The sequence below is a fragment of the Podarcis melisellensis genome (genome assembly GCF_964234715.1).
Source record: "Podarcis melisellensis genome assembly, chromosome: 6".
Lineage (NCBI taxonomy): Eukaryota > Metazoa > Chordata > Lepidosauria > Squamata > Lacertidae > Podarcis > Podarcis melisellensis.
Window position 1 is genome coordinate 73,252,085 of NC_138538.1, and position 25,257 is coordinate 73,277,341.

Consider the following 25,257-nt stretch of genomic DNA (forward strand, 5'->3'; position numbering starts at 1 on the left):
TAAAAACACGAGTTCCAAAAATGTGCATCAGGCTAAACTGCTGTTTATATGCAATGTTACGTATAGAAAGTTGAATTAATTTTCATCTCATGCGGGGAGGGTGGAGAGAGTGCTCCTGCTTTCAAATTACATCTGACAATAGGCTTTTAACAGTTTGGGATGCTTTCACTATAACAATGGAATATTTTAATCTTTCATAATGGATTTTTTAAAAACCTATTTTGAAATGTATTTTGTCACTCTGCAGAAGTGGGATGCTTTAAATGAAGCATTAGAATTAGGAGCTACTAAGACATGCTGTGTGTTGATTCCACTCAGCCTCACACTAGCGAAAACCAGATAGGAATGCAGTCTGCGTGCAACCCTTTAACATCCAAATTCCAGGCTGTGTGCATCTCTGAATTACAACCAATTAGAAATACTTTTCTCTTCTTCAAAAAAACACATTTGTTGAGACATCAGTCTAGAAGCAAGCAAAGGGCAGGATTCAACCAGGACAGTTTTATTTTATTTTTTAATTTACTGAAAATGTTTATAACCTATTACTCTGATACATGGCTGGTTGTTTTTCTGTGGTTTCCTGATATATTGAATGTGCTTTGTATGGTGTATATATTTCTATTAATAAAAGAAAGAAAGAAAAGCAACGATTTCTAACCTGCCTTTCATTGCAAGGCAATGCTAGGGTGGGATACAACATCGCAAATTGAAACCAGCCACCACAATTACAAAGGGGAAAGGAAAAAGGAGCAGATAAATTTGTGGCAAAAGCAGCAGTGCCTCTGTAACAGGGACCAGAAAACTTTTGAGCCCAATGGCAATGTTCCAGGGGTCACTTATCAGCGGTGGGAGTGGTGAGAAGCAAAAATGGGTGGAGCCAGGGCTTTCGGTCAGAACTTGCAGGAAATCAGTTCTGGCACCTTTCAGGTGGGTTTCAAAACCTCTTAGGTGGCTGCCACTTATTCTATGAGAACGAGGGAGGTGTCCATGGTGAGTTCTGGCACCTCTTTTGCTGGGAAAATAGCACTAGTTGGAGCAACAAATGTAAATTCTACAGAAATGCTAATTTCCACACACCCAACACCCTCTCTCTTGTCCATCCAGGAAGCAAAAGGTCTTATGAGAGTTCAGAGACACATTCCAGCCTTCCAGAAACACTTGAGGTTGCAGAATATGGCCAATGAGGAGTACAGCCTGGGGTGGTAGTGAGAGAGACACAGACAGACAGGCTGGGAGAGGCCAGCCCATCTCTCTCTCTCTCTCTCTCTCTCTCTCTCTCTCTCTCTCTCTCTCTCTCTCCTCTCTCATTCTGCCACCCCCTTTTCCATTTCTCCATTTCTGACAGGCCTTTCTTTCTTTCTGCCAGGTTGCTTGAGGAGTAACAAACACTCCTGTCAGAAGTCTGGACTGACCCCTTAGGCTGAGGGCCCTTGGTTGTCCACACCTGATCTATAATGTTCCCATTTCTTCCAAGTTTATTTGCATTGTCATATGCCCTGATAAGTTCCTTCCACTCATTATGCAATATATCTCCTGTACTTGTGTGGTGGAAAGCAGAAGAAGAGGGTCGCAGGTGTGGCAATGTAAGTAATTGCAAGAGGAGGCTGCTTACTCATGTAATTTCCTTCAATCATGAGATTATTCAATGCAGCGTCTCTTTCCTCCATAACAATGCCCGTTCCGAAATAAGCTCCTTGGTGCATTGGACCTTGTGGTTCCTCCATCTCAGGGATGCTGCCATTTGCCTTTGAGCTGAAAGGGGTGAGGTTTCCATTATTCCGTAGGACTCAGATGAAATGAAGCCTGACCATTGTTCTTACCTGTATCACTCGTGTAGGCAAACATGTACATGGAGTGCAACACAGTTGGAAACAGTTCTGACGGAAAGTCAGATCTGCCCTCAGGCTTCCAACAAGAACAGACACTGGTGCTTAGGACGTAGGGCACAATTCTGAACAGCAGTGTGGCAGAATATGAAAGAATGGCACAGCCAGCAGTGCACCCATCACCCAGCCCTAATGGAAGGTAAGGGGCAGGGTGGAACCAGTTTCCAGGCTGGCACTGTAAATAGACTGGATCAGGCCACTTTCCCTCAAATGATGGCAGCATGGTTAGCACAGCACAGACCCTGAAATGCCCTTTTATGAGCCTACTACTGATAATAATTCCATCTGCAGTAAACTCTGCGTGCCCAACATTTGGATGGGCACAATGGGGCACACATTGCACCTGAAGCTTCTCTGCTGACAGTGAAGCTCTCCCACCAGCAAAGCTCACTTGAGGGGACACCTCACCCCATCCAAGCCCCTTCCAGCACTGTGGTTTGGGGGGTAGTATTGCTCTGCCTAGCATTTATATTAATATAAAACACAATTGAGGTCTAGAGCCTCTAACAAGTCACCTGTCGTAGTCATAACACAAACAACATCATGGCCTTCTTCTTCCCATGTTGCCTCTGGATGGCCCCTCCTACAATTATAAACACATTGCTCTCCCAGTAAGTACCATTACATGCACTTTACCATGGAACTGTATATGGATTTTCAGTCTCAAAAGATAGATTTTCATTTTTATTTTAAAGTGAAGTGTGAAGTGGGGAGGAATCAACAAAATAACATTTCACTAGAACCAGCTTTCAGTTTGCTTAGCTTCCAAAGAGAAATCTCTGACAGAGAACATAAACTGACAACCTGGTGCTTCCAAGAGAGCTGGCAAGGAAATAAATAGACATCTAGAGCTCAGACACCATTAGGGTATCATGTCAGGCATCACTGCCCAAGGAGAGAATTTGTTTGCCTTCATCTTCGTCCGGAGTATTATACTTCAGAGCAACAGGGCACCAGGATGGAAGTTGGGGAGAGATGCCCTTAACAGGGAGCAGTGGAGCACTTCAAAGCTCTTGAGGAGGGAATGATAGCTTTCTGTCTCTGAAGTGGAAAGCAAGGATCAAGGTACTGATAATCGCGTCCACAGCTGCCTGACGTTGACTGAAGATGTCAGGTCTGGAGGAATGCTTTTTCTCAAGGGAAGCTGAGACCACAAGCCTTGACAGTTCACCAACCGTAGCGACAAGCCCCGGCTTAAGTTGTTGCAACCTAACTTCTACCACTCAGCATCACACTGCTTTCTCACAGGCCTCATCATGTCCAAACACTCAAGGTATGTCTCCCTTTGGAAGAAGGAATCAAAAACTACCTAAAAGAAAAACCAAGAGGAAAGGTCATTGCAATGCCTTACTGCTAGGAGTTGCTGTCTTAGCCTTTTCTAACTGCACAATCCTATTGATTTCAGCATAACCAGGGATCACACTGTACCTGTGCCATTAATTTTTGATAATACATTTTTATGATAGCACCCCATTTACTATTATGCTTGAAAATTACTTTATATTTATTCACCTCACAAATTTCTCTCACACTATCATTCAATCCAGTAATTTCCCCAAAAAAAATCCAGGAAAGATTATCAAAAGCTTTTTCTGTATCTAGTTGTTTATCAAAGGCATAATATTTATGCCATTACTCTGAACTCAAAAATCTGAGGACCAAGTGTAAAAGCAATAGAGATGAGCCCATAGTTCATATGTTGGAGCATGCAGGAGGTTTGAGCTTCAATTCCCACAGCAAGGACCAAGTAGCAAGTGAGCTACTGCCAGTTAGAGAAGACCAAACTAGACTAGATGGACTAATAGTCTCATCTAGTATAAACTTCCTAAAGCTGATGATGAGGATGTTGAAGATGACTAAGATTTCTAGGCACTACATCAAAATTAAGAGCACAGGTGCTGCTCTCAGGCTAATATAAAGATACCTCTCCACTCAGCACATAGAATCATAGAATTGTAGAATTGGAAGAGAACCCACAATGGTCATGTAGCCCAGCCTCCTATAATGCAGGAATCTCAGCTAAAGTATCCATGACAGATGGCCATCCAACCTCTGATTAAAAACCTCCAAGGAAGGAGAGCCCACAACCTCCTGAGGGAGACGATTCCACGGTTGAACAGCTCTTGCTGTCAGAAAGTTTTTCCATATGTTTAGTTGGAATTTCCTTTCTTTTAACTTGAAGCAGGAGAAAACAAGCTTGTCCCCTCTTCCATGTGACAGCCCTTGAGATATTTGAATAAGGCTATCATATCTCCTCTCAGTCTGCTCATTTCCAGGCTAACCACACCCAGCTCTTTCAAGTGCTCCTTTTAAGGTTTGGTTTCCAGACCCTTGGTTTCCAGTCATACCATTGGTCCCTTTCCCTCAGTATTGTCCACACTGAGCGGCAGGGGATCTCCAGGGTTTGAGACTGGACATTCCCAGCCCTCCCTGCAGATGTCAGGCATTGTAATGGGACCTTCTGCATTCAAAGCATATGCTCTCCCCCTGAGCTGTGTCCCTTCCCTAAAAGAAAGCGATCAAGCATTTCTTTCTCCTTCTGCAGCACTGCAGTCCAGGAACAGATCAGATCAGATGAGACTTTGCTGCCTTTCCACAAGGGACGTTGTGTTCAAAGCAGCCAACGAAGTAAGCAAATAACAGTGGCACATAATAATATTCAATAAATATTTCCTTTGTAATGCAACGGCAACATTTCAATAATGTCGCAATAGCAACTCATGAAAAAAACGAAAGCCCCAAATCTCTGCTTTGATATTGAAATCTAGCATACGTCTCCGTAGGCTCCTGATTCTTGCCTAGCCTTGAGATGTCACAGTTTAAGCGGGGAATCAGAATGCAGTCTGAATAGGGATGCTGTTGTCCCTGCTATGTTACAACATGAAGGGGAATTTGGTGCAGCCTTGCAAGAAATGTTACGAGGATGGGGACAGATGGAAATAGCTCCTGGTATTGTAACTAGTCAACAATTGCTTTCCCAGCCTCTACCAGAGGTGACACAGTTCCACACTGTCAACATTGCTCATGGCCAGGATATTTGTCTTCTGACAGTCAAGCACAAATAGCTTCTTTAAGGCAATAAATAAATAAACCAGAAGCGCACACACACACACATCTCAGCATAACAGGTCCTCAGCTGGTACAAATCAGCCATGATAGCTCTGCGGGTATCAATGGTCCCATGCCAGTTTCTCCAGCTGAGGACCTGGCCTTATAAATCTATGAAATATTAACCTGCCTTTATGAGTGTTCCAGAATGAAACAGTAGATCAAATGGGTTGGTTAAAAAAAGAAAAAGAACTGCAATATACAGAAGCAAATATTTACTGCGCCAGATTGCAATTGACAATACCTGAAGTTGTTGCAGGTTATTTTGAGAGCAGACAAACAAAATTATGTCCACAGTGATGAAAGGGGGGAACTTTCCTTCTCACTATCCCTCTTATGCATGCCATTCCAAGGTCTTCCCTGCCATTCCCCTCCCCCCCACTACACAGCCTTTCATCTACCAAGCGTTCTTCACTGCAAGGCAGATTGCTTAGTCCTTTCAGCACATGACTGGTTGAGTGGGGACCAATGACAGGCATATCAGAGTTACTTGCTCCTGCTTAAAGGGTCTGGAAAGGGAGGTAGGGCCACAACTCAGTAGTAGAATATCTACTTTGTTCAATCACTTGCACCTCAAGGTGGGGGTGGAGAGATCCTTGTCTGAAATCCTAGACAGCTGCTGCCTGTCACTGTAGACAACCAATACTCTGACTCAGAATAAGGCAACTTCCTTTGTCCCTATACTACCCTGTAGTGGCATTCAAAGAGGAACAGGAAGTATAGCTACGTTACACTATCTTTTCTCTGGACTCCACATGTCTGTGGCTGCTGTAGGCTGCTGTAACAGAAGATGTCATTCAGCTATAAACTGAGAAACAGATGTTGCTAATTCTCTGAATCCTGCAGATGGAAGGAGAAAAGAGTAGGCTTTGGACACATCTGTCCTTTGGAAGTATAGATTTAAAAGAATGCTCTGCTGTGTTTTGCACAGGCTGTTACGTGTACAGGTGCTTTATTTCACTGGGGGCAGTTGCAGGCATGATCTCCCTGGCCCAACCAGTCTCAAACTTTGCTGCATGTAACAAGCGGCTGCTGTTGGGAATGCACCTACAAATCCAATCGAATCCAACCCAGAAGCTCATCTAAAGGCACATCTGCATCTACAGATGCATGTAAATATCCCTTGCTGGATCTAGGTCGGGGTGGAGAACCAGGTGCTATTGAGTTCCAACTTCCATCCACACCAGCCAGCATAGGCAATACAGTGCAACATCTGGAGGGCCACAGGGTCCATAAGTGAGTTCCAAACACATACAGCAAATAATATCCAGTAATAACCACACGGTATACCCTTAACAGCAAGCTCAAAATGGGATGATCCCATAAGTAACAGAACTGTGGAAAAGCATAGTATACTTGCAGGAAACATACAATACTTTTGTTCTAAATGTACAGGGTGCATGAGGCTTTAGACTCTTGTTTCAGCTCTGCTCTGTCTATATGGTCTTAGATCAGCTCACATCTGCTGTACACTTCAGATCCTGGATGGAACCCAGATCCTGTGTGTGTGTGTGTGTCTGGTTTCCCCATTCACATCAATGGGTTGAGCTGGTTCCACATGAGCCAAGAGTGAGAAACCTCAAGCTTGGGGACTGAATTCGGCTATCAGGACTCTTCGCAGTCCACACCCATTCTCAGTCCACACACCTCAGTCCCTAGGCTACAGCTTTCAATAACCATAATCCACGCCTTCCTCAAGTACTTTGGCCTGGCTAGAAGGTGTCCTGTGATAACACCTCTTGCTTGACTTGATGGCAAATAGAGAAATGTGTGAGAGGTGTATGCGAAAATCTCTGACTTTTACTGTATTAAGGTAAGGGTAACACCTGTTGCTCTGATCACCACCAGCATGTGGCTCCTGAAAGATCGCCCGTGAGGAAATGCCACCCTCAGACCAAAAGCACTTCCTCAACCCCTGACATAAGCCAACAGGTTCATGAACAGAACCTCTCCCTCAGAACCTCCCCTTCCTAAAGTGGAATCCCTTGAAGGCAGAAGAGCACGGTGTGTGCATAACTATCAAGTTCTGGTCCAGTGATGGATCCCATAGAAAAGGGGGCAAGTCACCAGGTCATGGCTGGAAAGAAGTTTCAGGACCAAAGATAGCTCCAAGTGGAGCAATTGGCTACAGCAGACTGAGGCCCTATAAGCCTCTGTCACCAAACTGGCTCTATGCTCCATCTACTTGTGGAGAGCCTTAAATGGCCAACCCCCTGGCCTGAAGACAACCTCCCCTCCTCTGTTGCAGAACTTTCTTCCTGGTGCATTTCCTGTACTTCCAGACAATTTATGTGAGATATGTGTGAATCCGTCTGACTTTATAGGCTAAGGGGAAGGCACCTGTGTGGGTCCAGGCTCTGGCCCCAGAGGCCCTGGTGGTGTAGGAAGTTCCCTTGTCCCTCAATTGCAATGGTGCCCTGATCCCCAGGGGCTGATTCAGAGCCCTGAACCAGCTCCAGCCCTGAACCAGCTCTAGCTGGTGCCTTTGCAGCCTTCAACTCTGTGTTTGGACTGGGATCATGAAAATAACCACCACTGCATCTCCAGCAAGCCACAGGATTGGGTTATGGAGATACGTTTCCACTAGCTTTTCTGCAGCAAGTATCCTTTTTATTTTTTTAAAAAAAAGATAGGATTGAGAGTCCCTTTGGGGATTCTTATTTTGTTTTGTAAGCAGTCACTTTGGGGCAATTCCAAATCAGGAATCTAGATACAGGATTTCTACTGTAAACACTCCCAAAGAGCTAGCTGAGAAGCAGGAATGGGAAAGAAAACTGGGTTGGCATGGGGAACAAAAGCCAAAGGGAGAAAAACAATAGGATGAAGCAAATGATAATTCCTACAAAACCAGAGCTATGCTTGCAAACATTCTCCTGGGCGTAGTCCTTGGAAAAGCTAAATCCAAGTCCCAATGGGAGTCTCTTCATTGATTTTCTAGTTGTCTTTGGACGAGGCCTTTAAGTATTATGTGAACAGAGAATGCATCCATGCCGGAGCTCTTAAGCACTAATTAGTGGCATCATTTTAATGCTTCCAGCTTTCTACATTAAAAGCACAATCCCTGCACTCTTATTGTCTCTTGGCAAAGTGATCCAAATGAAAATGAAACAAAATTTCATTTCCTAGGCTCATAAAAGGATGCATCCGTTTCTCGTGCTTTTTCCTGCCATTAGAATCTCTTTGCCGAAATAAAAAAAAGATTTAAAAAAATATTGTGTTCTCTCTCTTTTTTGCTCTTAAGAAGACTGAGTATAGGGTTATCACAAAAATTAATCAACATGGTGACTGCTTTGGGACCAATCCACCATGCATCCACTGTTCACTTCCACACAGCTATAGGAAAATAAATGAAGGCTGCCCGGAGGCAGTGCTTAGCGGATTACACACTCAGTCTTTCGTTTCCCTTCTCCATGTATCACTTATTAATAACTTTCCTTTGGGCAACATGTTTGTTAATAATGCGTAGCCTGTTTTCATTTCTGCATAGTGTACTTTGCATCTATAATACAACATCAATCTCAGAATTCAGGTGCCAGTTTTATTCCACATGCGGAGGGTTGGCTTCATGGATAGTTTGCCAGCTCTGGCTTCCCACCTGGCATTGCTAAGAAGGCAAGAAATCACAATCACAGTAACTGGAGGGTTTTATGATGTTTTGGAGAATTAGCTCATCTTTCCATTACTTGGCAAGCAAACACTGAACACTGCTTGATCAATAACCACCATTGCCAGAGGTCCCTTATAGTCTCCAACAGCTAACAGGAAAGCGTTGCTATAGGCTATGGAACTAGAAATATAAAATGGTGAACGGCAGTAATAATTCATGCATCTTGGGACGTATAAAACCAATGGTTTGTCAATAGCTCGGGCATGTTCTGCAGAAAATATGCAGCATTCAGATGCTGCAGAAACCTCTATTATACTATAAAGCAAATATTTCACGGTGAAATATATCCTCTCCTTCTTTGTTATTCCCCCCCCTTTCTTTTTTCCAGCTGCACAATGAGACTTTCCCAGGGTGATGTGCAGCTGGGGGGGAAAGAACTGATTCGGTGCTTCAAGGGGAAAGCACATGCACTTATTGAACAAAAACACATCAAACATTTATACAGCAGAAGGTGGAGGTGGCAAGACTGGTCAACAAGGCACATTTAAAATATTTGAAATTCATGGTGCATTCCTGTATAAAAATATAGCCACTTATAATTCCAGTGCTGTCCTCTTACTGAATGCAAGGAGAGCAAAACCTTATTGTCTGCTTATTTTGGAACAAACTTTAAACACAAAAAAACCCCACAAGAAAATCCATTTTTATTTTGTTTAGAAGATGCATATTGAGTATGTAAGACAACCACCCATTTCCACACCAGCAGCCATTGTTCGTTTCAGGTTTCAAAGCAATGAGTGGTCTCTTTTTATTTGAGCATAAGACTCTGTCATAATATTCCAGGGCAGGCAGCTCTGGCAAGAGTATTTCCCAAGTCAGAAATATAGGGTCATTTAAACCAGACTTGCCAGGGATCCAATGTGGAGCCTTTTGGGTGGAAAAAACCACACATAAGCTACCACAGAATTGTGGTGACACTCCAATTTTACTGCCCTGCATTTGAGTTCCTTCAAAAGTAGAGCCCTTTAGTCCTGCTGAGGCCCTTCTCCCTCTCCCAATTAGCTGGAAGTGGAATTAAAATGGAGGTTCCATAAAGGCCTTAAAGCGCATTTATTAACACTTTATTTTCCACCAATGTCCTTTTTTAATGGCCAAGCTCAGGACCAGCCATCCCATTAGGCAGAGTGAGGTGGCCGTTTCAGATGGTGGGTGCTAGAGGAAAGGATAGAGACGTGGCTAGCTGTGGATGCCACACAGCCTTACCTGTGCCCCTAAAGCTATCCAATTGCTTTCATTTGTGGCAGTGGACACACTGCTCCAGGGTATGTAGCCGGGGGCAGGGGAGCCATCATCCCAGGCATCCCTAGGTGCAACCTGGTGCCCCCTGGTGGTTTAAACTCTTTGTGCATAGTAAAGGTAAAGGGACCCCTGACCATTAGGTCCATTCGTGACCAACTCTGGGGTTGCGGCACTCATCTCGCTTTATTGGCCGAGGGAGCCGGCGTACAGCTTCCGGGTCATGTGGCCAGCAGGACTAAGCCACTTCTGCCGAACCAGAGCAGTTCACGGAAATGTCATTTACCTTCCCACTGGAGTGGTACCTATTTATCTACTTGCACTAGCATGCTTTCAAACTGCTAGGTTGGCAGGAGCAGGGACCGAGCAACGGGAGCTCACCCCATCGGGGGGATTCAAACCGCCGACCTTCCGATCAGCTAGTCCTAGGCTCTGTGGTTTAACCCACAGGGCCACCCCCGTGTCTCACCGCGAATTTGTGCATACTCTGTCATAAATCCAAAGCACTGGCTCTAAGTAGGCTCTGGAGATGAGCCATGGCACCTTTCCGCGTCTTAACTTGGCTGGTCGGGGTGGGTGGTTTGCCTCAGCTGGGGACCCGGAAAGAGTGTGTGACTTTGGATGCTTTTCCACTGCTCTCAGAAAGACCACAGATGCTTAAAGCATGCCCTGAGCCAGTTCCTTAATGCACAGCAAGCGTCATCCTTGGCCACACTAAAAAGAGCCCGCCCTGCTTGAGAATGCAGCCTATCAGAATAATGGCATTGCCCCAAATGGCACCTCCACCCAAGAGAGAAGAAACTCAAGGACTAGAATGCATCAGATTATCCTTCATGCTGCAAAAACTCCCAGTTCCATGATTCAGTGTCCTGATTCCTGGCCAAGCCTTTCTGAAATGTAGACAGGGAGAAAAGATTCATCCTCAAACGATAATCGGAAGTGCCTAAGCAGCCATTGTATTTTAAATGGGCCATGACTGCTGTCTGTTCGAAGCAGCAAAACAGAAAGGCTCTAATAGATGAGTTCCAATATATCTGAGGCACAGATGATGAAAAGAACTGGCTCTCAAGCCAGATGATTCCTTAAGACATTGCTCCCTTTTAAAAATGGAACCTCTTAACTCATTTGGTGTTTTGGCTGGGTGTACCATTGATATACAGCCAGTTTTAAATCTCTTCTTCTGGCTGGGTCTGTGTATCTTGATTTGGTGTGTGGTGAGGATTTATGATGTTGAAAGCCTGGAGAAAGAAAGAAAGAAAGAAAGAAAGAAAGAAAGAAAGAAAGAAAGAAAGAAAGAAAGAAAGAAAGAAAGAAAGAAAGAAAAGAAAGAGTGATAGATACATAGATGCTAGATAGATCGATTGATTCCTACACTGTCTCTTTTGCCTGAGAGATGGTCAAGTTAGCCAGAAACCTATATCTCTTTCTCTTTGGTGCTGAATTTGATGGCTATGATTTGTGGTATGGCACAATGTTGAATCTCATTTCCCCTTCTAATCGAAGACAGCATATTGGGGGGGGGGGGGGAGAAATAAAGCTTTATGTACCTTCCTTCAAAAATCACTATCTGGTGTGTTTCATAATAGCTACAGCTGGCTGGACGCTGCAACGCGGCGTTTGCAAACATTTGTCTGAATTCCAAATTGCTCTTCAGCTCAGTGGTGCTCTTGCCTCTTTTTCATCTCCTGTTCACAAAAAATTCACACAAACACGTTTATGCTCACGCTCGATATTTTTCTGAGTTTCTGTTGTATTCAGAGGGCACCTGTATTCTCATGTGGGGGGGGGGGAATTGGAACCATTCAATAACCACCCTGTTCAGCCACCAGGAATATATTTATGATTGCCATTTTTTAAAAAAAGTTGCCTTTTTGTTCATTGAAAAAAGAAAGACTCTATAACAGAGAGGGGGAACTTCAGATCCTGTCAGGAACTGGACAGAGGAGGAATGGTGGAGACCACCCCCCTTTCCTCCTGAATCTTCCAGAGGAGAGGAAGACAGTATAGATTTACAGCAGTGGTTTGCGGAAGGTCACAGCTCAGAGATAGATGAGGGGCAAAGTTGGGAAATAATGGGAGAGGAGGAGGAGGCAGAGCCGAAGCAGCTGGCTGACACATTAGCACTAGAAAGCATTCCAGACCCACCATCTCCCAGAACCCGGCGAGCCTTAAAAGTAGGAGAGCAAAGAGCTCGGAGATAGGTGGCCCTAAGCGGTAACCATAAGGGGTGGGGGTTGTGCTGTTGACGAATGAGGTAGTGGGAGAAAAGGGGGTGAAGATGCCATTTGGGGCAATGCCATTATTCCGATAGGCTGCATTCTCAAGCCTCTCTCTGCAAATATTGACTAAAAAGCAGGTGGTAAGAACTTTTCCTTGTCTTAGCCGCTCCTGGCAACCTGCCATGAGGAGATTGGATTCCCTGATGCCTGACAGATCCAGGAGCAAATGAAGTCTCCAGGACTCTCTGTCTGATGCTTAGGACTCTCCTCAGGCCACTTCTCCTCCCCTGGTCACAGCCCGCATTAGACCTGGTCCACACCCTCCTCTCGTTTTTTTTTGTTTTTTTTTTTTTGCCTGCCTGGAATGTGTCTGTGAATTCCTGCTTGCCTAGATGGAGAGCTTTGTGTGTAGAAACCTCTAGGTTTTCGCAAACTGGAATATAGTCTACAGTTCAAAGGTCAGAAGAGTCACATGTGCTGCTCCACCCACAAAGGAGATGAGGACCTCAGAAGGTTGCCCACCAGAGACTGTGTGCCTTGGACTGAAAAATATCTGACTATAAGAGCTAAGAAGGGATGCAATCCTCATGGAGTTTCTTTTGTGTGCATCACATTGAAATGAACAAGTGGTTGTGTGCTCTTGGACTGTTTCCATTCATTTCAGTGGGGATGGTACATGAGAATTTCCTGAAGGGCAATAACCATGTTGACCTGAGAAATCATCCTCTGAGAAGTGGCCACAAAGAAACTTGTCTTGGCAACCACACCAAATAATACCAAATAAAAATCAGTAGGAGCATCATGTTGACTTTTCAGTGCAGTGGCAAAAAGATCAGAGGTGAAGTGTGCTTAGGGACAGGCCTTTTTTTCAGCTGGAACTCACCAGAACTCAGTTCCGGCACCTCTCAGGTGGGCACCATTGCCATTATAGAAGAACAAGGGAGGCTTTCATGGTGAGTTCCAGCACCTCTTTTGCTAGAAAAATAGCATTGCTTGGGGATACCCTCCTTGTCCACAGCACAGCAGAAGCCTAGATCTCCATGACTTGAGCTTCAGACACTTCCTGGTTGCTTTGGACTTCAGTTTTCTTTTCGCCTTCTTGCAGTTTTCTCCCATTCCACCCTTTACTTAGGAGAAGGCAGCCTGTGGTCTTCAAAAGGAGTGTTCCATTAAAAGAAAACCCTTCTTCCATTATTTCTTTCAGCTTATTGTTATGAGCACTGGAGGAAGATGAAATGTATTATTCATCGCTTCTACTCCTAAAATCAATACCTATCAAAATACAAATACAATTCAGAGAAAATGGCACTTGTTGAGCACAGATCCTAATAATGGCTATGATTTCCCAACAATTTCTTAAATTATTTATCCAGGAGATGGGTACTTACATATCCCGGAGAGAATATTACATGCCTCCTGTCACCGTGAGGCCCAATGTAAAATGCTAAGCACTACACCCTGGTTTCTAACACCAAGAAACTTATGCGCTATCGGCACACGTCAATCAATGCACAAATTCCATTGCATTGTAAACATCTACAGAGATATGTAGGAAGACAGTCAGTTGCAAAAAAATAATAATGTGTGTTTTGAATGAAGGAGTCAGATTGAGCTGCTAGAAATCAATTAAAAATATAATAGCAACCCTGATGGAAGTGGTTGAGGTGCCATCACTCGGAATACAGCAAGCATCGTGCATTATTAATCTGTTATGAAGCACTTTTGATTTGAGGAGCTTCTTACAAACTTTTAGATCATTCATCATCACACCAAGGTCATTGAGAATGTTACTTTTCCTCCATTTTAATGAAGGCTGAGTGATAACGACCTTGTTCACACATGGCAGTAAACCAGAGTTAATGGTTTACCATGATCATGTCCTTTTGGTGTGTTTTGCTCCTCACTGCTGACACTGTAAAGAAACATATCATGATCCTTGGCTTAGCATTACATCTGAAACAGAGATCATGGTTTGCTTCCCAAGTGAAACTCACTTGTCATTTGGCTTAGAAGATGTTGCAGTTTGTTGGACAGAAACAAAACCATGATCGCTGGTTTTGACACAAACAGAGAGAAGCAAAAGAACCCCCTTAGATGCATTCAGGGTAAACCAATAACTATGGTTTGCTGTTATGTTCAAACTGGGCCTATGGCTCACAAAAGGCTGTCCAAGGAACCCACAACACCCAACCTTCCAGGTTTATTGTGCATGCCACAATAAATCTATTACTTCCTAGGGTTCCACATGGTTTTCACTGCAACAGCCTGTTATGGCTTCCCTCCCAGGAAGGTCTGGTCTTTTTTTTTTCAAAGCCATCTAAGCTGGTGCACAATGCCTCTTGTGGTACCACATTCCATAAATGAGTCACATAATTAAAAGTAAGCTGAGCAGGGTAAATGTTTTTTGAATTGCAAGCTAGGCTTCTGGCAAAACTATCACGTGGCCTCATCCATCTTCCCAACCCATCAGAACGCCACTTAAGCATTGTGAACAGAACCTTCAGCTGCATGGCTTAAACAGTTTGTGGTTCGTGCTGTCTCTCTTCTGTCTCATTACGCTATATTTCTAGACCCATTTCATTTGCTGGGAACCGTCCTCAACATTCAAGCCCAATTGCCCAAATTAACCATGCAAAAGGTAGCCTTAGTCTGAATGTCATGGCTCTTCAAAGTTCAAGACGGAATATTAATGATATTTTAACCTTTCCAATTAGGACATTAGGGGACTCTCGTGGATAAAGCCTTACAGAGCTGCAGAACAAAACCTTTGAGAACTGTGAAGAGATGGGGGGAGCAGATGAGGGGGAAGTGCTGGGGGAAACTCAGGAGGACGATTAGCGAGTATATCTGTTCCAATGTATGCAGTGTTAGGTGAATGAGCATGTTGCAAAATTAGTGCGAGAGAGAGAAAGACAACCATTTGGGACAACAGCATACAAGATGGAAACTCAGCTTGGAATGGATTAAATGTGGTAATGCTTTATTATTAACAATTAATTATTCATCAGAGTTTGTATTGTTTGCGTACTATAATACATGCTCTTTAAAGTGACGAAATCAATAATCGTGCGTTAACTTTCTTACCCTAAAATGATTTTTTTAAAAAAAGAAAAGAAAAGAAAGAAAACTGAAGGTTATACAGTCGTACCTCGGGTTACAAACACCTCGGGTTACAGACTCCGCTAACCCGGAAGTAGTACCTCGGGTTAAGAACTTTGCTTCAGGATGAGAACAGAAATCGTGCAGTGGCACACCGGCAGTGGGAGGCCCCATTAGCTAAAGTGGTACCTCAGGTTAAGAACGGTTTCAGGTTAAGAATGGACCTCCGGAATGAATTAAGTTCGTAACCAGAGGTACCACTGTACTTCTTTGCACATTCGGGGCCTCTTCTCAAACAATAAGATAGCACTCTCAAATCCCAGCCCACAAGGAAGGAGCCCATGCTACTCTTCTGTCCACACCAGCACAACTGAGTAGGCTCCTCCCACCTATCCCTGTCCTCCTCACATTATCCAGGCAGTGAGTGAAGCATCAGTGCAAGTCCTACCATTAGGCAAAGTGCCTCAGGCAGCAGGTTTGGGGTGTCATAAAACTGCAGCAAATTGTTGGTTATTTGATTTATGATTGTTTAATCTACTACTGCTAATGAGGCGGGGAGGCCCTTATAAGGTTTTCTGCCTTAGGTGCTGAAATAAATGTTAGCAGCATTGGGGGACCTGTATCTTGAATGGGTCATGTGGGCTGTGCCATGTGCTGTACCTTCTCTGGAAGCGGAACATCATGGGCATGCCACAATGTTTAGACTGCCGTTGCAACAAGAATGGGCCCCTTACATGGAGATAAGATCTACTTACATCTCTACATTTCCAAATAGATTTGTTTAGGGCGGAAGTGTTTTGAAGCTATCCTCTGACCACTCAGCACTGACTCTGTTATCTACAGAGGAAAAGAGAATCCATCTCCATGTGGCCACGTTTTCATAGCCCTTTGATCCTGTTGTTCTACGTAGCTTCCACCCACTCAGAGTGCTTCATAAAAATGTTAATGGATCAAGAAGTTGTAGCTTATTCTTTATTCATGAGCCTTGTATTCGAAATGGGAGTTTTAACATCACTGGAGCCATTGCCGCAGAATCATTTTCAAAGGTGGCGGCATTAGGGTTTGTGGTCTGTATGCATTTGCCGATTTCCAGAATTGGTTTGCAGTTCTTTCCTTTTTTTTTCAAATTAGCACATGGCAGCACTGGCAGTCTGCCAATGGAGAGGGAGAGAGCTCAAGCCTGTGTAGAAGCCACACCTCTTGACCTGAAAGCCACACCTACTATAGCTGCCATTATTGAGTAATGGCTTGCATGCATGAAACCGTCATCATAGATCAGCCACCAGGGACAGAGCTCTTTTATCACCTAGGGTGGCAATTCCAACGAACTTGGCAGCAAGCCTGGGAGCAAGCCAGGTTAGTATTGTATTTTTATTGTTAAAGATTGAACATTGATAAAAGATGAAAAATCTTTCACTAAAACAAGGAACAGATGGCAAGTTTACTGAAGAAGCCAACCTAATCTGAAGCTGCTACCTAAATTCTAGGAACAATGTTAAATAGAGTGAAAATGCTTCTACTCCTGTATAGCTCAGTATTCTATTTCCCATGCTTTTCCGATATCTCATTGGTTCCTCCAGACACATATTGATTGCAGAGGGTTGGACTAGATGTCCACTGAGGTCCCTTCCAATTCTACAATGCCATGACTTTGTACATTCCTGTGGCTTTTCGCTTTCCTGGAGAGAAGATAATGGCCTCAGACTTTTTCAGCCACCCTAATTCTCAAACATGGGATAAGTATTGATTGTCTTGGTTAATTATTAAATTAAAGCAGAACCCAGGCATTCAAAACTGGTTCAAACTTTTAGATTAATAAATGTCTCCATACCAGGGTTCCTCCACCCCAGACCAATGTAACACTGGCACAAAGAATGAGAGGGTTGTGCCAACCTAGAGCTTCTTTTGTTAACATCGATGCAGGCACAATTTGTAGCAATGGGTGATCCATTCTCCAGCTGACCAAACCTGGGACTGCTATACGAAACTGTGTGAATTCACTGTATTTACTTAAGCCTTTTGCATTAAATGTTTTGACACACACAAAGGTGCCGTTTGAAGAGGAGGGGGGAGTTGCCTTATATGGTCTACACCCAGTGATCTCCACAAAGCAATATTCTACTAATCTGCCTGCTTCGCTCAACAGCAGATTTGCCATTCATAGGAGAATGACAGATTTACTATTCACTGCAGAACTGTATTAACATTTCCTATTGTGTCAGGACCTCCCGTAGAGATAAGCCTGAGACTCTGCACCATTGCAGCCTCACAAGCCCTATGCCTTTACAGTCAGGCACTTGGAACGGCATAAAATACCATCAGGTAAGGGAGTTAAGGTCTGGCCCTCTGAGTTATACAGCAGTAAATAAGCATCAGGATGGAGCACAATGCCGACCGAACCGCTCTGTTCTTTTCATTGCCTCCATGATTGATGCTTTCTGGAATTTGGTTTGTTGTAAATTTTATGGTGGGCATGGTTTTGTGTGTTGCGTTCATGCTTTCCCGCTGCGAGCCTGTTTTGAGTGGGGTGCGGAATCAACATTTTAGCAACAAAATAAAAAAGTCAATAAGTGCAGCAGCATAATCTTGGGACATGTGGCGTCAAACCAGCATAGCCAGAGCGTTATGGTTGGTGCAGCCGGAGAGACAGATTGGCCCTATTGTGTTGGGAGCACACCAGATTACCATGGCAACAGCCTCAAATCAAGCTTGGGGTACAGAAGGAGAGATGGGATGGGATAGTGAAAGGATAAAACTCAATGGCAGAGCAACACAGCAGGTCCCAGCTTCAATCTCTGGTGACTTCAGGTAGGACCGGGGGAAAGTCCTATTTGAAACACTGGAGAGTTATAATAAGACCTAGAAAAAAGCTCAACAACTTTAAACTGAACCCCCCAAAACAGGGATTTCCTTCCTTTAAAAAAGCTGAAAAACTTTGACCTGAACCCCCCAAAAGGCATAGACAATGCTGAGCTAGATTAACCAATGGTCTGGCTCAGTATTTTACAGGTTGCCTTTAATACTGGTCCTTCTCAGAGCTGAGCCACTGATGTTAATAGGCATGACTAATCTAAGAGTGCAATTCTAACCCTGTCTGCTCAGAAGCAAATTCTATTAAATTCAGCAGGGCTTATTCCCAGGTAACTGGAGTTAAGTTTGCAGCCTTAAGCTTATGCATTTTAATGGGTCTGCTCTGAGCAGTGGCTTGGGGGGGGGAGAGGATGGGCTACACGGGCAGTTTCCCTGAGTGCAAAATTGTTAGGGGTACAAACTTTCAACACCCAGTACAGCCTCAATACAGCTATGTGTTTCCATCACTGGGCTCCATTGAAAATGGCTTCATCATGCGAACCAGGAAGTGACTTCTCCAGACAACAGAACCACTCTTCTTTTCTTACCTCTGCAGTTGTGATCTCCAAGGTGATGCAAACACTGTTAGGCAGTTGAATGTGCATGCATAGTCTGTCTGTTTCCCTCCCACCTACCCATTCCATGCAGCCACAGGTGCTGGCAACCCACGCTACACCACTGTCTCTGAGTAGAAGTTGGGTGGATACCATCCTATGTCGAACTTGCTGGAGCAGAGCCAAATCTTCTCCGATTTGGGCATGCACTTAAAATTAGCACACTTGACACAACTGATCAAATATTCACCTGAAGAAAGCATCACGTTTGATTGGTTTTTTTAATGCTCTTTTGCATCCTTTTGTTTCATTGATTGCTACGGCTTCTTGTTCCCATTTTCCTTCTTCGTTAGGTAAGGTGCCCAACCTGATTTTGTCCACAAGCAGACAAGGTGTTATCTCTTTATCTCTCGTCAATATCATCCATAAAATCACATTGAGCCCCCATAGGATTCAACTTGAATGTGGTAGGTAAATGAGGGAGATTGGTGGAGCATGGGGTGAGGAGGAGGAGGAGGAGGAGGAGGAGGAGGAGGAGGAGGAAATGGTGCAGAGAAGAACAGAATCAAAATTCTCTCATTGTGTTTGCAAAAAAAAGGACTGAATAGGGAAGGCAAATTTTGACTCTTTTTAGCAAAAACGAAATGAGGTTGATTTTGCTTCAAGCCTAGGAGCTGGGGTAGGCTGTCTTCATGCTTTTCTAAACATATTCCACTCACTGGCTATATTCATTCAAACTGCTGTGCTTAATATTTGAAATGAATTGTAAGTGTTGCATAATGTGACAACATGATTGCCTTGCTAGGGATGTTGCTCCAGCTGCGTCAGAGCAGAGAACTCTATGTGTAGGAAGACTAGATGTGGCAGCAGAAGACCATGGCTCCACCCTGCACCTTTGACAGTAGTGGGACAGTTGGCAACTGGTGTTATAAAATGATGGGCATAGTGCATTCTTCTGAATCACTTGCCCAAGACAATCTGTAAATTTCACTCTGAAAATCATGTCTGGCTTCTAATTTTTACCCCCTTGCTTATTCTGGTCAAGGACTACTTCTTGTCACAGCTTATATTGCAGGTAGTTCTTGTGACTGTGAATTGTAAGCCTACTTGTCATATTATTTTGTTTCATGGTTTATTTGCATCCTAAAAACACTCCCAGGCTGGCTCATATAACATCAACAACATGCAGGCTGTGCATGCCTTTCCTCAGGCGTATAATCTAAAGGCACAGCACAAAAGGAAAAAAGAATGAGGAGGGCAGAAGAAAGAATTTCAGAAGCTGCTCCTGTCAATATTTCCCCTTATGCCAAGAAACCAAAGGTACAGAACCCCCATCTTACCTTTATCCATGGTCACCCAGGATCGTAACCAATGTGACTGTTCTGACTGACGCATGCCCAAAATCAGCTTCAGAGGATCCCCCAATTTGGGGGGCAGGTGGGGAAAGTAGAGGAATGCGAAATCCCACTATGTAAGCAGAATTCCACTCACTCGGCATTCAGTACAATTTCCTGCCTGTGTTCCACGTCATATGTTTAAAACCTGTTGCTAAAGAAATGAAGGTGAAATTACAAATTGCGACAGCGAGAAGTTTAAAGATAGCATTTCAACTTTGTACAAAATTCAGGTGAAGGGAGCTATACCTATCGAAAGAGCCTGTAAGGAGTTTGTGGAATATTTCCATTTTGCGCTAACTAAACTTGAAACATGTGAGCATTGATAATGGCACAGAATTAGGAGACCTGTCACAACGGCTTTATAGAACCAGGCAGAATTATGTTGGCTCCGTATGTCACCTGATTCTTTTTTGGCAGGTACCTGCAATACCGCCCTTTTTTGGCAGGTACCTGCAATACCAGGAGTGGTGGCATTACAGCCAACCTCCTACTGGCAACCTGTTGCAGTGGCCCAAAGAGGAAGAAGCGTGGTTCCTGCTGCCAGAATATCAGGGCCATGGCTGTTGGTTTTTCATGAGGACTAGTCCTGCAGCTAGCCATGAAAAGTAACCTATGCAAAGGACAGAATTCTCATGTTGATGATTACATCTTTGATAAGACCAAGAGTAATCAAATTCTTGGTCCATAATGGAGTTACTATGGTTCTCAATTCTCTGAGCCAAAAGGTACTGCAGAACCACAAAATGTTATTTCTAATACGTTGCATCTCTCGTATTATTTTTTAATTACAGTCGACAGAATTTGTACTGCTTGGCAGGCATGCAAATGAAGAGCAGCTTGATGGTCAGAGAATACAAATGTGTCGGTGTTAATGAAAGGAGCAGAGGCCGTTGCCGCAACTGTAGGCATTCCCAGAAGGTCAAGATCTTCCAAGGATTCATAATTGAGAAAGAAGAGAGCCAGCCCTATTGATGTTCCAGCAAAATATGCCTGTCTTCTTTACACATTAGAATAATATGCTTTTTGGTGAGACGACTATCCACTGGAAAATAAAGTGAAATATATGACCTTATCAGTAATAAAAAGAATTCATATATGCAGTGTCAAATGCTTTTACTAAGGCTGAGCCAAAACTATTTTTTTAATATAATTTTTGCCAATGCCGAAACCTTATATTCTTTTCACCTTTCTCTCTCTCTCTCTCTCTCTCTCTCTGGTATATATATGCTTAAATAACCCCGAGTTTCCCCTTCTCCCACTTTTCTACATTTGGTTGTGATTTTATTTGGTGATGTCATCCCATAAGATGACATCACATTCATTTACATGGACAGGGCGGAGTCCCCCAGATCCCGGGTGTCCCCCCCCCATCATGTGGAATAACGACTCAAGACAACGTACTATGGGATTAAATTGGCCACAACTTTATTATATTTCAGAGGTAGGTAGACCTTGGCTCAGGCATTGGGTGTTATCCCTCCCCAGTCCCCAGCCGGTCAAAGCCTCCCTTCAGAAACCCCTTTAATGGGGAACCCTGGTATCGCCAATGCAGGGGAATTCCTTTCCGGCCCTTTAACAGCGACCTTGACGTAGCAGTGCCCGCATAACTGTGAAGAAAAGTTAACCTGCAAAATAAGACTTAACTGAGGGTGGGTAGGGTGGGAGAAGCTCTGGAGCCAAGTGAGGATTCCCAGGTAAGATTCTCCCTCTATTGTGTGGGCAGGTAGTCCCTCCCCTACCTGGCCTGGTCTCGTTGGCAATGCTTCCCCCAGGTGGGATTGGACAACTGACTGATGTAGGTGGAGACCTCCAGGTATCCCACCTGAGGGAAGGCAAAGCCAAGCCTGTGTTGATGAAGCCACTGTGGCTGTGTTTCAGTTCATGTCTTGTTTAGGAAAAAGCAAGTTAGGTAAATTCACTTTTAAATCCAAACTGAGTTGAATAGCTCATTCATCCATCCTAGGAGTTGTGGGTAACACAAGGACCAAACCAGAGAAATCCAGGAATCAAATTCAATAGCAGTTTTCCCCAACTTACAACTCACAAGAAATGCCCCAAGTCAAGAAACACTCAGGAGGGATATCTGCCCCCTTCTGAAAATCCAAAAAAAGAGATGTTCAGTGATTTTTTTTGTGTATGTTATTATTCTTGTGTTAGCTACCTTGGACTGTACAAAGAAAGGCATGATAAAGCAATTTTAATTAAAAATAAATAAATACAGGTTTCTCATTCTTACCTCAAAATCTTCCCAGCTTGAACCATAATTTTTTAAAAAAGAAAAAAAGCAAACTAGGTAGCTACTTAAATGTTTTCATTTATTCAGATCATGTTTCTTAAAAATGTGCTAAAAGCAGAATAATTAAAAAGCCTTAATTGCCATGCTTAATGCATGAACAACAGACTTCCCCTCTCCCCTCCCCAAAAAAGCTTGAGAGATCAAAGGAAAGCACTTTGTTACACAGCCTAGTTCTTTTGCTCCTTCACACACACGTGCAGAACTGTGTTGCATGGTGCCAGATTTAAGCCAAGCACAGTAAGAACTCAATCAAGACACACCACAAAAGCGCAAAGCTAGGAAACACCAATATATTGAGCAGCCATTGTATTCCAAGCTTTTGGCAATGCATATTCCAGGGAAAAGTGAATTCAAATGGTAAGGGGTCTTATTCAGAAGTGTAGCCTTGGCAAGATGTTTCCTTCGCCGTGTCTGATGGTGTTACAAGCATCTGTGGATGTCTTAAATTTACTCTGAGCCATCTCTAACATCAGCATAAACCAGTACAGTGGTACCTCGGATTACAGACGCTTCAGGTTACAGACTCCGCTAACCCAAAAGTAGTACCTTGAGTTAAGAACTTTGCTTCAAGATGAGAACAGAAATCACACGGCTGCAGCATAGTGGCAGCAGGAGGCCCCATTAGCTAAAGTGGTACCTCAGGTTAAGAACAGTTTCAGGTTAAGAACAGAACAAATTAAGTTCTTAACCCAAGGTACCACTGTAGATGTAAATGCTTCTTGATGAGATCTGGATCTTTTCAACAGGCAGGCTGTTGTCTTGTCTGCATGGCTCTGTAATCTTGCTCCAGGTGTCCCTCACCTGGCAGGCTGCCCTGTCTCCCTGCCTACCTTCTTCCCTCCCTCCTTCTCCACTCTCCTCATCTATTTGCTTAGCTGTATACCTACTGCTTGCCTCCCCCCATGCTTCAGAACCACATTGGATTGACTTCTTGGCTCCAACTCTGCAGTTAACTCCATGCCTGCACCGACTCTCTTTCTCCAGTACTCCATCCAAATCAGTTGCCAATCTGTGCTCAGCTTCCTGTTGCCCAGGGGCCAAGGGACAGGACCGCAAAACACCTTAAAGCACAGGACATCCTTTATGGACAGCCACTTCTCTCTGCAAATATGTATATTTAAGAGAAAATCAGGGGGTGGGAAGCAATGGCTTCATCCCAGAGCAAAACAAATATGCTTGATTTCATGCATTTAAGAGACAAAACCGAGATCACTATAATAAAAGCGAGAAACACCTACGTTCTGCAGAAAAATCTTCTGTGCTTCAGTAACCTTTGTTTAAATGGTCCCAAAATTCCTTCAGAATCAATACATCATTTAAAGTTACAAGAGCAATGATTAAGCCAATGGAAGATATAGGGAAAGTAAGGGACTCTTTTTTTCTTTCTCTCCAAACAAGTTGGGCATTAGAATAATGTTGGCTTTCAAATAGCAAAGTTATCAGAATGGAAGGGCAACATCAGGAAACATTCAACTGTTCCTGCGAAAGGAATTCAACGGGGCTCACTGTAACTGCCAATCAGCTGATTGGTGTCATCAGTGAGCTCCCCCCCCCCAATTGCCAAGGATCAATCAAGGTGTGGGCCCTTATTGTCACGTCTTCATTTGTCCCACACCTGATGGTTACAATGATTTCATGTATAGAGCAGGTGGGTGTCGTGGACTAGCTGAACGCAGAAGAATGGTGGGAGGAACCAGCTGGGGAACTCCCAAGGGAAGAAGGATCAGAGCCAAGGGATTGGTGGTGGGACAATAATGACTCATCAGAGGGAGAAGAAGGAGAAGACTGGGAGGAGGAGGTGTCAGAAGCTGAAGAAGTCTTCTTCTTTCTTTGGCAATCACTCGTAGCCGAGTAAGATTGTCTTCGATAAACACAGTTTTAACAGTGAATCCCTAAGTGACTGTGGAGGCCAATTCTGGATCCACACATCCTTCCACAGTGGGGACATAGGTTTCCAGGTGGGAGTTGAGCATGGTGAGGGTTTGCCAAACGTGCCTTCCTCTTAGCAGTTTCTCGCCCTTTCGTCCTGAGTTTGGGCATCTTCAAAGCACATGACACCTTTGGTAAAGGTTGTTCTCCAAAGGCTGAAGAAGTAATAGAGCTTAGTGGGCTGGGAGAGTCTGTGACAGAGATAAGTTGAGAATCAGAGGTAGAAGTTGAATGGGGGGGGGGGGGAGAGACACTGTTAGAATTCCTGCTCCATGATTGCAGTCATGGGATTTTTGTCTTTCAAATGACGGTGTAGGTTTGACTCCACAGAGTGGGAAGTGATGGAAACAGGATGTTTGTGTTACTGTGTTCCGTGAAGTGGGACTATTGTCCTTTGTTCTTTTTCTCTTTGCTGTCTGATGCTAGAGAGAGAGGGAGCCATGTTGCACTGCTCCTTGTGTGTTTATATGTAAATAAAGTAGATAAATAAATAAATAAAATGCTGAGTTGCTGAGGTCTCACGCAAGCTGCGCAAACTCTGCGGATCCCTAAGTGTGCCAATGTCTGTTGGCATCAGTCGCTGTGATGTTTGGGTTGAATAAAGCTTTTGAAGCTCCTGAATGACCAGGAGGGAGAGAACATGCCAGTCGGGCACATGTCTCTACCAGGGTCCTACTCAAGTGTAGATTGAGCTCCTGACAGAGACCATGGGGCAGTCTGAGTCAATGGTGGGTGGCATTAAGAGTTCCACAGCTACAGACTATTAGAAAGATCAAAGTATGAAGTATTTCTGCTTCTCAGACCTCTTGAAAATATTTCTCAAGCAGATGGAAACCCGTGAACTATGTAGCCATACTGTGCTGGTCCCGGGGGGGGGGGGATTACCGTGAGGCATGGTCAAAGTCCAGTCCTGGGCCGAGGGTCTGGAGACTGTCCACCAAGGGGGAAGCGGGGTCCAAAGCAAGAAGCTGGGCGTGGTCGGGAACTCCAGGATAACAAGTCTGGGTGCTGGCAGA